At 55.1% G+C, this 13,875-nt stretch overlaps 1 protein-coding gene across 6 annotated transcripts in view; it reads left to right on the forward strand.

Annotated features, from left to right (window-relative positions):
• The window catches only part of BBS9 (Bardet-Biedl syndrome 9), a 123,675-nt gene that overhangs the window by 315 nt on the left and 109,485 nt on the right, over positions 1–13,875 (forward strand). The window lies entirely within an intron of this gene.

The following is a 13,875-nucleotide window of genomic DNA, read 5'->3' on the forward strand; positions in this document are numbered from 1 at the left end:
CTTACTTCGTGCTTTGGTGCAGCAGTGGTTCCACTCTGAACTGGGAATTCCAAGTTGTGCTGTTTGGAAGGGTCGGGAGAGAAATTCAGGATAAATAAAGGAGGGGTGGGGAATATTTGCTTTATTTATTATTTTTGTTTGTGTTATTTATTTACTTACTGACTTATTCTTCCCAGAAAGTGCACCAGGTTAATTAAACATACCATATAAATTATGTACACCAATGGTATAACACCATCGTATAACTCAATAGTATAACACCTGCCATATCCACTCTGATAGTATGTGTGCGCGTGTGTATATATATATATATATATATATATATATATATATATATATGTATGTATGTATGTATGTATGTATGTATGTATGTATGTATGTATGTATGTATGTATGTATGTATATATATATATATATATATATATATATATATATATATATATATATATATATATATATATATATATATATATATATATATTGTTACGGTTGTGGAAATTCGCATTACACCATAAAGGGCCCTCAGGTGAGATATCTCTGTAAGTACATGTGTAGTTAGCCCAAACCCGTTGTATAGAGGGAATTTATGTGATCCATCCGGGCTGCGAAGCTTTGAGTTAGCCATTTTTCTGTTCTATCTTTTATTTCAAACAAACAGCATCTCAACAACCATGCCATCCCCACCACAGCACCAACCACACTACAACCACACCACCTCCACCATCTACGCTACCACATCTTCGCCACTCGCCATTCAGTAGGCCCTGTGCGGTTACGATCTCCGGGAACAAACAAAAACCAACAACGATGCTCGGGGGTTTTCCCGCCTGTTTCTCCTGTCGAAATTCTCCGCGCTCGGTGTGGGGGAAGTGCGATCCGAGCCGGGGGTCAAAGGTGAGAAAAGGTGGGGGCCTCTTTTTGGGGGAATAATTCCCTGGCTCTGAGCCAAGACTGACTCCCCCGCCCCCCGCACGGCATGGGGTGGAGGGAGAGTGAGAGGTCACGCCCCCCTTCGAGAGGCTTCTCCAAGAAGCTCGAAGGGAGGCGGGGCCGAAAATGGGGCAGAGCGAAGAGCGGAGCCCCGCGCTACAAAAGGCGGACAGCACGGACCTTGAAGAGTGGTTGGTCGAGGGTTGTTGGTCGAGGGTTGTTGGTCGAGGGTTGTTGGTCGAGGGTTGTTGGTCGAGTTGGTTCGGGTTGAGTTGGTTCTTCGAGGCTTCCTGCCTGCTTGTCTTGTCGGGGGAAGAGTCCTGTGCCCGCGGCTTGGCGAGCGGCCTGTCACGAAGGCACGGACGGGAGACGCGGCAGCGCCGGTTGTGAGGTGGACCTGCGCGTCCGGACGAGGAGTGCCGGAGAGGGTTCGCCGGCCGCGAGAGAGATCGGGGCCAGGAGCGACCACGCTGACGGTCGTGGGAGAGGGGCTCACTGGCCACGAAAAGGGAAGTCGCGACTTCTTTTTCCTTTTCCTTTGCTTTTTGTGTAAATGTCTGTGGGTGGCGCCGTCCGTCAAGTAGTATTGTTTTAAGTGTTGCCGTGTGTTCGCGTATTCGGTCGTAGCTCTGCATTGTTGTTGTTGTTGTTGTTTTAAATTGATACATGTGCATTTCTGATTCTGTTTGGCTGTATATGTGTGCTCTGTGTCTGTGTGAATAAAGTGCTTGTGTGAACTTGTTCCCCGTTTTGCTGCGTCCTTCCCTTTGTTGAATCTCCATCTTGCTTCACGTAAAGGGTTCGTAGTGGGCTGAATACGCCCGATAAGTAATCGGAACCGTCGAGGCCGACGATAACACCACTCGGTTATCCCGATAGTATGGAACGGACCGCTTAAGCGGCCCGTGTCCGGAGTCAACCTGCGGCGAGGTGCGATCGCCCGGTTTACCATCCGCGTGGGTACTTAGGTAGGTCGAGTTTGGCGAACAACCCTATCCCACGCGGGTGGCCGATTGGCACGATCGTGGTGAGGCCGAAAGGCCCACCCGTGACGAGCTCCCGGCGTTAGTCCAAGAGGGTCACGACAGAATTGTCTGTCCGGTGGGCGACGTGCTGCGATTCGAGTCACGTGGCCGATCGCACGCCGGCGGGCGCGAATTGGCAACAATATATATATATATATATATATATATATATATATATATATATATATATATATGTATATGTTGTTGCGGATACACTACCCCCTCCCCTTTTTACAGACTCGTTCCGAGTCGTCAAATTTTCGTGTGCCATCATGTGTAGTTTTCCCCTAGTACATTTTACCTACGGATCCCTGAGTGCGACATTCATGGTATTCGTGTCCCCAAAATAAATAACCTGAGGGCTGAGTAACTACCTAAACAAACTCACTCACACGGACGACTTAAATAAAATTGCCGGCGCTAAGACAAACATGCCGGGGGCGCACTCATATTTACAGTACATCTTAACCTTAACTTACAAATTTTACACTAAACCATGGCCCAGGATCAATGAACTCTGCAAAAAGAAAGCAGTTAGCAGGGAGCCAGGCTGCTCGAATGCAGTCTCTGGCTCAAACAATGCAGGTGACAGGGAACGTGGCCGGCTGCTCACACGCAGTCCAAGGCCTTCCCTTTTGAACTGAACGCAGTGAACCACAACGGTGCATGGGCTGCACAACCGTAGTCTCCGTGCCAGCTCAAGTGGCACACGCAATGAACACAACGGATGGATGGATGGACACAAACACGGTGCACGGGCCGCCACTGCAGGCCCGTGTTGTAGCTGCCAACAGGGCAGTTCTTGCAGCTTGCAAACTGTTGCCTTGATCCTGGCGCACATGGCAATGAACAGGGGGGGGGCAAAGCAAAAATTGAACGGGGCTGGTGAACAGGGGCAGTGGGCATGGCATGGCAAAGGCAGCAGGCAAACACAGCCCGCAGAAGAAGGCCGCTGCAGGCAAACACAGCCGGCAGACGAACTGGCCGGCACAGGCCTTGAAGAAAAACAGCCAGCCGGCAGATGAAGTGAGCCGGCACAGGCCTTGCAGCAACACAGCCAGCAGATGAAGTGGCCGGCACAGGCCTTGAAGCAAAACATGGCCAGCCGATGGCACAGGCCTTGCAGAAAACAGCCAGCCGGCAGATGAAGCTGGCCAGCCTTTGCCGTTCAGTGGAGGTTGGTGGAGGGAGTGCGGTGGTGCTGGCCACTCGGAAGGCGGGCTCGGACCTACCCTACGGTCTCCCTCCCAACCTATCGCCTTTGCCTGTCATTGTCTATACCCACTCCCTTAATTTGTCAAACCCAATTTAGGCCCAACTTATTTTTTTGTTGTTTTTATTTTTACTTCCCCACTATAAATCGTCCCCTAACCCCCTGTACTGTCCTTGTTCGGCTAACCTATCCTGTCACCTAGCCTACTCCCAACCCCTACGTTCCCTTCCCGGAGGGGAGTAAGGGAGAGCTAACGTCCTGTGTCGAGGCCCAACTCAAGCCTCAGAATGGCCTCCCCAGAGTTCGGCGATCTATAACCAAAGTGGGTCCAGCGGCCCACAACGAGAGCGAGGGGATGGATGGTGCGGAGGGGTACATCTCCTAATCTACCCTAACCATTTAACTGTTAAACTACCCCGGGGCTTCAACAAGCGCCTCTCGCTTAAACTATTGGTTCTAACAACCCAGATTCCCGTCGCCTGTGTTGGTGTCCTCACAATTTCGGGCCTCGCCCCCCAATTTTCTCTCCGTGCCCTCACACGGTCTCATGGCTGGGACACGTGGCTCCCTTTGGCAGGCACGACCCTCTGCCAATTCTCCCGCTATGGCACCCCCGGGCACTACACTGCCTCCGAGCCTACCAGCTCCCTAACACCGGGGAGTGCCCCCCATGGCACCTCCCCTGAAACGCACACGTGGCAGGCTGGCTTCCCAGGCCCCTTTCCGAGGGTCACCCGTGCCCACAACACTGCCCACGCGGCTAATGGCGCCCCGGGCCCCCGCACCAAGCAGGCGCACCCGTGCCCACTACGCTATCCCGGCCCCCCATGGGCCCTTGGCCTACCACGGCCGACTAGCCTGGTGCCCGGGGTACCCACTCAGCGATACTCACTTTTCGCAGCCACGCTCCCAGCCCGTCAACAGGGCTCCTGCACCCCTCCAAACGGGTTTCGAGCCTACACTCCCACCAACAACAAAACGACCTCCATTTTGTAAATTTGACGAACCCCCTAACTCACTCTACACTGACCCCGGGGTCCCTTGGGCGGGAGTCACTCCTCCCCCCAATCACTCATCGCACCATGCAGTCCCCATTCGCTCCACTCACACAGACCCGCTGGCCTCACTCACTCATCATGTACTCACCTCACAACGTTTCAACACACACACCGCTGAACTCTGCCATCCTCCTAACTACTTCCCCTAACTAACTCGTGCTCCCACGTCGTCCCTTATACTATAGCACGTTCCATTTAACACTACGTAGCTAAGCTACGTCCCCACTACACATCCAAAGTCTGTCTCTGTCTCCAAAATAATCCCATTAATCAATTTCCCAGGGGGGATTTCCTCCCTTCCTACTGGGCTCGTGAACTCGTTGCAAGGCTCTGAGAGCCTTGCGCCTCTGCGGGAGCGGCTGTTCCAGCACCGACTCCTCCGGCAAGACATATCCATGAGGGCGTAAGGTCGCCCTTGTAAGGCCTCAGGCGGTCCGCGTGGATGATCCGGGGGAGGGCTCGTGGTCCCATTTTAATTTTTAGGACCACGTCACTGACTTGCGCCAGGACGACCCCCGGGCCCTGCCAAGGTGAGGTGAGCTTCGGGCATCTGCCCTTCCTTCGCCGGGGGTTAAAGAACCAAATCTTCGCCCCCGGTGGGTATTTGCTCACCTGGCTCCGGTGGTCGTACCTGCGCTTCATCTTTATGCCCGCCTGTTGGAGCTTGTGTCGTGCGAAGGCGTGGACCTTCTCCAAGCCTTCCTCCAACCGACGGGCATAGCCCTCCCCCGGGGGCCTATCAAGCCGCTCAAGCGTCGGACCGCACAATAAATCGACGGGGCTTCTCAGCTCCCGTCCATACATCAACAGCGCCGGACTACATGCGGTAGACCCGTGCTGGGACGCGCGATAGGCCATCAGGAGGTACGGAAGGTGTTCGTCCCAGTCCTCCTGGTTAGTGGCGGTGAAGAGGGCCAACTGTTGGACCAGGGTCCTGTTGAACCTCTCCACCATGCCATCAGACTGTGGTCTCAGGGGCGTTGTCCGTGTTTTTCGAATTTCCAGGAGCCTGCACACCTCTTTTAGTAATTCACTCTCAAAATTTCGTCCCTGGTCCGTGTGCAGCTCCTGCGGAATCCCATACCGGCATGTAAATCCTTCTACGAAGGCCTTGGCCACAACCCCTGCTTCCTGGCTGGGAAGGGCAAAGGCTTCTGGCCATTTGGTGAAATAGTCCATAATTACGAGGATGTACTTATTACCCTGGCGAGTGGGGGGCAGTGGTCCCAAAATGTCCATGGCCACTCGCTCAAGGGGAGCCCCAACCTGATGTAGTTGGAGTGGGGCCCTCATCCTCTGTGGCGGTCCCTTTTTCGCAGTACAGGCGTCGCATGCTCGACACCAGTCCTGTACATCGCGCCCCATGTTAACCCAATAGAACTGCCGGCGGGCCCGAGATTTTGTTTTGGTCCTGCCCAAATGGCCGCCGGCGCGGGTACCGTGCACCTGTTTCAAAATTTGGGTCTTAAACCCATCAGGGACTATCACCAGCCAAGAAGTTTGTTCAGAAGGAATCTCCACCCACTTGCGATATAAGATGTTGTCCCTCATTTCTAGGGTCCTCCACTGAGCCCAGTATGCCTTTGTTCGCGCCCCGAATGGGGCGATTTCCTCCCCACTGGGCCTCCTGTTTTCCTGGACCCATTTGTACACTGGCCCTATCACGGGGTCTTCCCGCTGGGCCGTGCTCCATGCCAATCCACCAAATTCCTCTCCCGCGGTTAGTGGCAAAGTTGGGCCTACCACCCGGGCCGCACGGACTGGGAGTTTCGGGGAGGCGTCTGCCAATTGGTCCCTCTCCTTATGTCTCGTGCAATATTTGCAGTCTTCCCTCAGACAGGGGCGTCGAGAGAGCGCATCGGCATTCCCATGAGCCTTACCGGCTCTATGGACCACACTGAAATCGTACTGCTGCAATTTTTCCAACCACCTTGCAATTTGGCCTTCCGGTTCCTTGAACCGTAAGAGCCATTGCAAGGAGGAATGGTCAGTTCGAACCAAAAATTTCCTTCCGTACAAGTACGGGTGGAAATGGCTCACGGCAGACAGCATAGCCAATAGCTCCTTGCGAGTTACGCAATAATTTCGTTCGGGCCTACTCATGGCCCGACTGTAATACGCGATCACTCTTTCCACGCCCCCCTGTGTCTGAGACAAGACTGCTCCCAATCCTTCCTGGCTTGCATCCGTGTCCAGGGTATACATCCCGTCATCGGTGGGGTACGCTAAAACGGGTGTGGATGTCAAACACCCCTTTAATTTGAGGAAGGCCTCCTGGCACTCCTCCGTCCAATTAAATCTCAACCCCTTCTCCGTCAACCGGTGAAGGGGCCTGGCTATCTCCGCAAAGTTTGCCACGAAACGCCGGTAGTAGGAGCAAAGTCCCAAAAAGCCCCGTACCTGTTTGACAGTTGTAGGTACGGGCCACTCCTCTACCGCTGTAATTTTTCCGGGGTCTGTCTTCACCCCCTCGCGGCCTATCACGTGTCCGAGATAGGCCACCTCTGTCGCGAACAAAGTGCATTTCTCTGGGCTCAATTTCAGCCCTGCCTGCCTGAGGTGCCCAAACACCTGGTCCAAGTTGGCTATCTCCTGGGTGAATGTTTTAGCGTGTACCAGGACGTCATCCAGATACACCAGGCATGACCGCCACGGCATGCCGCCTAGTACACGCTCCATCAGTCTCTCAAAGGTGGCGGGGGCGTTACACAAACCGAACGGCATCACAGTGAACTGATACAGTCCCTTCCCTGTGGAAAATGCCGTTTTCTCCTTCCCCGTCTTATCCATCTCCACCTGCCAATACCCACTCTTGAGGTCCAAAGTTGAGAACCATTTAGAGCCTGCAACGGCGTCGAGGGTATCGTCAATTCTAGGCAGGGGATAGGAGTCTTTGAGTGTCACGTTGTTCAGCTGGCGATAGTCCACACAGAAACGCGTGGTCCCATCCTTCTTTTTAACCAGCACAACTGGTGACATCCAAGGACTTCCCGAGGGCTCGATGACACCTGCATTGAGCATCTTTTCAACCTGCTCATCAGCCTCCTCTCTTTTGCTCCATGGGAGCCTTCGAGCAGGCTGACGGACAGGCCGGGCCCCTTCGGTGTGGATCTGATGTTGCACCAGGCCCGTACGTCCAATATCCTCGGGTGACAAGGAGAAGATCCCGATGTGTCGGTCGACCAGCTTGTATAAGGCCTCCCGCTGGGCATCCTCCAAATCTACACTACTCCGATTTACCATCTCGCAAATGGGACCGGGCCAATTCCTAATCGAGTCTGGAGACTCCCTCTGGGGCCGGTCCAGCTCGACGTTATCGTCCCTCAGCTCTGCGACCTCTTTTACTGGGGTGCAATCTGCCACCTTTGTGCCCTTCCTGATAGTGCGTGGTTCCGTGCTAACATTTATCACCCGCACGGGCGCTATTGGCCCGTCGATACTTACTAGGGTGCGGCCCACGACTAAGCCCGGGGTTGACGGCCCTGCCGGTAGTTCCGCCAGGCCGCAGGGGCCCTGCCACGTTGGGGGTGCTCGCCACCGGGCCGGGACCACCGCCTCGGCACCCGGGGGAATGACCACGGAGTCAGGAGCCTCCAGCTCCACCCTCTCATCCGTGCCCACGCCCCCTAACGGCAACTCCTCACCACCCAACTGCATGACCCCCCGGCCCAAGTCGATCTTACAACCACCGGCCGTCAGCACATCCAACCCTATTAGACATGGGTCGTACACCTCCGCCACCCAAACCTCTATCTGGGTTTTCACGGTGCCCAATTTAAACGACACGAAACCACGTCCTATGATAGGGGCCGTTGCCCCGGTAGCTAGCTGCAAACTATGGTTTTGCAGACGGTGCATCTCATCCCAACCGTCTACACTCGAATCAAGGACCACAGGGCTGATGATCGTGGCGCTTGCTCCTGTGTCCACAACGGCGTCTACCCCTACGCCGGCAACCTTGCACCGAATTGTTAAGCTACCTTTGCCAATTTGGCCACAACTGATGACCTGTCGCAGTTCTGAGGGCTCTTCTCCGTCTGAGTCTGCCGAACACGGCCCTACATGTTCGGCACTTCTTAGTTTCCCGGGGACTGGTGGGGGGGTGATGGTTGGGCCTGGCTATCCCTATTGACCCGGGGCGGAGTTGGTGGTCTAGGGGGCCGTGGCTCTTCTCTTCGCGGGGGCCTTTCCCTGCGCGGGGCGTTGCACCTCCGCTGCAGGTGGTCCCTTGCGCCACAATTATAACACCTCCTCTGGTAAGGTGTTTGCCTCCAGTACACCGAATTATACCCCCCTCCATTCCGAATTGGGGTACCCCCCGATGGCCCATCTCCCGCCCCTCCCGGGCCCGACCGCCTTTCCCCAGGTCTCCCGAACCGGCGGTCGAACATGCCCTGCACCATCCTTTCCATTCGCGCTTGGTCGCCCAGGGTTGCCCTGGCTCCCAGCGCACTGTCGTTCACGGGGTCCACCTGTCGGACTGCCACCGCGTGGCGCCCAGCCCCTCCCAATGGCGTTCTGGCTGCCTCCCAGCAGGCAGCAGTATCAGCCGCCTTCTGGAGGTTGTCCGGGCGTCATACGGTGAGCAATGCTCCGACATCGGTGCCCCCTATTGCTCGAAGGAAATGGTCCAGTGCAATCTCCTCCCGGTACTCCGGTGGCATGTTGGTGTGCGCGATCCCCACCAAGCGGCGAATGTCATGTGCCAATTCCCCCAGTGATTCCTGGGGACGTCGTTTGCGCCCGTTGAGCTGAGCTTTAACAAGCTCGCTCTGCTGGTCCATGCCAAATCGGTTTTTTAGGGCCGAATGGAGATCCTCCAGGGTCGCCCCCTCACTGGGTACCGTGGTCAGGACTTCCAAAGCCACGCCACGCAGGGCCGCTGTGAGTTGTGCCACACCCTGCACCTCGTTCCAGCCATTGCCTCTGGCAACACACTGGAACTGGGCCATATATGCCCTCAAGTCCGTCTTGCCATCGTACGGGGGTAGCGGCACCCTCGGTTCTTTCGAGGTCTCCTCCCGTTCCCCAGGGACTCCGGGAGGAGTGTACCTCCCCAGTCCCAACGGTGCCTCACTCCCGCAGGGTCCGAGCCATTTGCCCGGGGGCTCTACCACCCCTGTCCGTGTCTGTCCGTGCCCCGCGTCGTCCCGCTTACTCTCCCAAGCCATTGGACTCGCACTCTGCACACCCCCCGGAACAGTCATCTGGGTACCCCCATTAGGCCAAAAGACCCCGCGGCCTCTACCCTCCCCAAGCTCGGCATGCTCACCCCCGCATCGGGCAAGCCTCCTCCTCCGCCTTGTGACACCGGCCCCACCTGGGCACGATCCGCCTCGAGGGAGTATATCCTCTCCTCCTGCTCCTGAAGGAGGCCACCCTGCCTCTCACACCGGGCCTCCACCCTATCCGTCAGTCTCCTCTCCATTTCCTCCATTTTCCCCTTTATTACCCCATTTATTTCCTCCCCTATCGTTCCTAACGACAATTCCCCGACTTTCTCTCTTATTTGCTCCACCTCCCCTTGTACCTGTGTCACCATCTTATTTGTCTTGGATATTTCCTCCCTCGTTGTCCTAAACTGCTCTTCTGTCTCGCCCCGGTTTTTTCCTATCTGCTCCCCCAGTTCCTCTGTCTTTTCTCCGGCTTTCCGCTCCATTTCATTAATTACCTCCTCATGTCTCTTTCTACATTCCTCCGCCACCTTCTTTAATCCTTTCTGTGTCTCCGCTTTTACCTCCTTTCGCAGGTTTTCAACTTTGTCTGTCATTTCCCGATGTCTTTTCTCACAGTCCTCCTTCACGGCTCCCAATCCCTCCTTTATTTTCCCTTGTTCTCTTTTTAATTCCTCTATCGCCGTCGTGTTCCTCCCTATTTCCTCCTTTATTTGGTCTTGTCCCTGTTTTACTTCTCCCAATCCTTTTCCTACTTTGTCTATTTTTCCCACCACCGTCTTTATTTCGTTTACCCTCTCTTGTTTACTTTCTTCCATTGCGACTCCCACTCCTTTTACTTTCTCTTTTAACCCGGTCACCTCCGCTCGTATCGTGTCGACTTCCTTTTTCATTTCGTTTTTTAGTTCTTCCAAGCTTCCTTTTAGGCTCATTCCCATGTTCTGCGTCTCACCCCGCAGCTCTTTCATTTCTTCCTTCATGTTTGTTTCCATTCCGTTCATTTGCTTGTTCATTCCGTTCATGCCTTTTATTTCGTTTGTGTTTGTATCCATCTTTTCGTTCATTTGTTGTGTATTCGCATCCATCTTTTCGTTCATGCCTTTCATTTCATTTGTGTGTGCATCCATTTTCGTTTTCAGTTCCGCATTCATTTTTGCCAGCATGGTGAATCGCTGGGCCATGTCGGGTGCGCTTGGGTGAGCCGATTCGGCAAGGATCGGGGGGTTTTGGTGGAGAGGGGGAGGGGAGGTGTCATACACCGCGGCCGCTGCCGCACCTATTTCGGGCTCTGGGTTCAGTTGGGCGAGTTCGTTTTCCTGTACAACCAACATTTCCTGCACGGGGATTTCATCCTGGACCATGGATTCTACACATTCTACATCCATTTCTAATACCCCCGGCTCCCGCTCGCCTTGAGACGCCATCTTGCTTCTCGCAAAGGGTTAATTTAGCTCGCTCGTAATTTGGAGGGAATCGGGGGTCGCGCCTCTCACCCCTGGACCGATTCCCGTGAATTTAGCCGGAGACAGGAGAGCCCGTTTTCCCGTTCTCCGATACCAGTGCCGCGAGGAGGACGATGAGTTTATATCGCACGACCTGACACCAGTGTTGCGGATTCGCGCCCGCCGGCGTGCGAACGGCCACGTAACTCGAATCGCGGCACGTCGCCCACCGGACGGACAATCCAGTCGTGACCCTCTCGGACTAATGCCGGGAACTAGTCACGGGTGGACCTTTCGGCCTCACCACGATCGTGCCAATCGGCCCCCCGCGTGGGATAGGGTTGCTCGCCAAATTCGACCTACCTAAGTACCCACACGGAGGGTAGACCGGGCGATCGCACCTCGCCGCAGGTTGACTTCGGACACGGGCCACTTTAAGCGACCCGTTCCGTACTATCGGGATAACCGAGCGGTGTTATCGTCGGCCCCGACGGTTCGATTAATTATCGGGCGTTTTAGCCCACGACCAACCCTTTACGTGAAGTAAGATGGAGATTCAATAAAGGAAAAGACGAAGCAAAACGGGAAAACACTTCAACAATAAGCACATTTATTTCGCGATGAACGGAAAGCACACATATACAATTACACCAAAAGCAAATGTAATAGAAGAAGAAACACAATATTACACAAAAAGCAAATATAAAAGAAGAAGACAATGCAGAGCTATCCGACTACCGAGCACACGGCAACACTTATACAATTTTACTTCACAGACGGCGCCGACAACACATATACCCAAAGCAAAAGAAAAGGGCCACCCTCAAGGATGAGGGGGGTATGCGGGCCTGGGGCCGAGACCGCGTCGGGCCTACCCGTCTGATGATGAGACGCAAAGTGGCGGTGGCGCCCCAACTCCGCGGGCCTCACGGACAGTGTCTGGTAGGGGGTGGGAAAGGGCCCCCCCTTGTCGCACTATCTCAGCGCGGGGGGAAACAGGAGGGGGTTGTTGATGCTCGGGGGATGGAGGATATCTCCCTGTCTCGGGTCCCGCGACGAGCGTCTCCACCACGACCTCGGTCGCGCCGCCGGCCTCTCCCTCCGCAGTTCCCCGAATCCGACGCGAGCACCCCCTCAACCGCCTTCGCCGCCGCCGCCTCTCCACAGCTTCGTCCGATCGCCCTCTCCGTCTCCTCTCTTGACTCGTCCCAACTCTTCACTGGCTCCGCGAACTCCCAACTGCCTCGACTGACGAACGCGGCCCCTTATATGCCCCGTGGCTTCGCCCCTTCACCTTTGACCCTTTACCTCCGACCCTTCACCTCTAACTGGCTCCCCATTGGACCGAGGAAAAGTGGGCGTGAATGCTTTTTGATCCATGAATTTGCATATAGCGACCACGCTCCAACGCCCTGGAGGCGGGGCCAAATCGCCCCACGCTCACCGATAGGACGGAACAGAAGTGGGCGTGAGTCGTTTTTGATCCGTTTTCTTCGGAAAGTCTGTGATGTTTCTGAACACGCTGCTCGGTGCGCGCCCTGCACGAGTCCTGTATCGGTGCCCACAAGTGGCGCAAGAATGGTGGTGATGCGATGGTGGCGAGTTGTGACGGTAAAGGTCGTGGCTGTTGTTGTGAAGCGGCGTTGTGGTTGGTGGTTGTTGTGTGATGGCTGTTGAGACGTGGTTGGTGGTGGTAGTAATGGCGGCTGGTCCAAAATAAAGATAGTAAAAGAAAAACGGCTATCTAGAAGGGTCGCAGCCCGCATGAATGACATTTATTCCCTCTAAACAACGGGTTTGGGCCTAACTACACATATACTTACAGAGATATCTCACCTAAGGGACCTGAATGGTGGTTTGTGAATTTCGTCAACCACAACAATATATATTGTTGCGGTATTCGCGCCCGCCGGCGTGCTGACGGCCACGTAACTCGAATCGCGGCACGTCGCCCACCGGACGGACAATCCAGTCGTGACCCTCTCGGACTAACGCCGGGAACCAGTCACGGGTGGACCTTTCGGTCTCACCGCGATCGAGCCAATCAGCCCCCGCATGGGATAGGGTTGCTCGCCAAATTCGACCTACCTAAGTACCCACGCGGAGGGTAGACCGGGCGATCGCACCTCGCCGCAGGTCGACTTCGGACACGGGCCACTTAAGCGACCCGTTCCGTACTATCAGAATAACCGAGCGGTGTTATCGTCGACCTCGACGGTTCGATTAATTATCGGGCGTATTCAGCCCACTACCAACCCTTTACGTGAAGCAAGATGAGGATTCAATGGGAGAAATGACGAAGCGAAGCGGGAAACAGTTCAACACAAAAGCACATTTATTCGCGGCACATGGGAAGCACACATATACAATTCCACCAAATGCACACAGAAAAGACACAATGCAATTTACACAAAAAGCAAATGTAAAAGCGAAGACACAATGCAGAGCTAATACCGACTACCGAGCACACGGCAACACTTATACAATCCTACTTCACAGACGGCGCCGACAACACATACCCAAAACCAAGGAAAAGAAATACCCCCAAGAATGAGGCGGGCCTGAGGCCGAGACCGGGTCGCGCCTACCCGTCTGGTGATGAGACGCGGAGCGGCGATGGCGCCCCAACCCCGCGGGCCTCGCGGGCAGTGTCTGGTAGGGGGTGGGAAAGGGGCCCCCTTGGTCGCACTATCTCAGCGCGGGGGGAAACAGGAGGGGGTTGCTGATGCTCGGGGTATAGAGGATCTTTATTATCCCTGGTGTGCGTCTCCACCTCGGCCAGGTCGCGCTGTCGGCCTCCCTCGGGTGCAGCTCCCTGCACGACGCGAGCACCCCCTCGTCTGGTGTCGCCGCCTTTCCACAGCTCGTCCCCTCCGTTCCGACTCCAACGCACACGACGAGCAGCTCCACCGCCCGCGAAGTCTTGACCCTCTGCTTCCGACTCTCCTACTCTCCGCCTCTGGACTCTCCGACTCTCCACTTCTGGACTCTCCGACTCTCCACTTCTCCTGACTGACGAACACGGTCCTTTTA

Source organism: Eptatretus burgeri, chromosome 8 (assembly GCF_056783735.1).
Source record: "Eptatretus burgeri isolate ZD-2024b chromosome 8, Ebu_testis_v1, whole genome shotgun sequence".
In the NCBI taxonomy this organism is placed as follows: domain Eukaryota; kingdom Metazoa; phylum Chordata; class Myxini; order Myxiniformes; family Myxinidae; genus Eptatretus; species Eptatretus burgeri.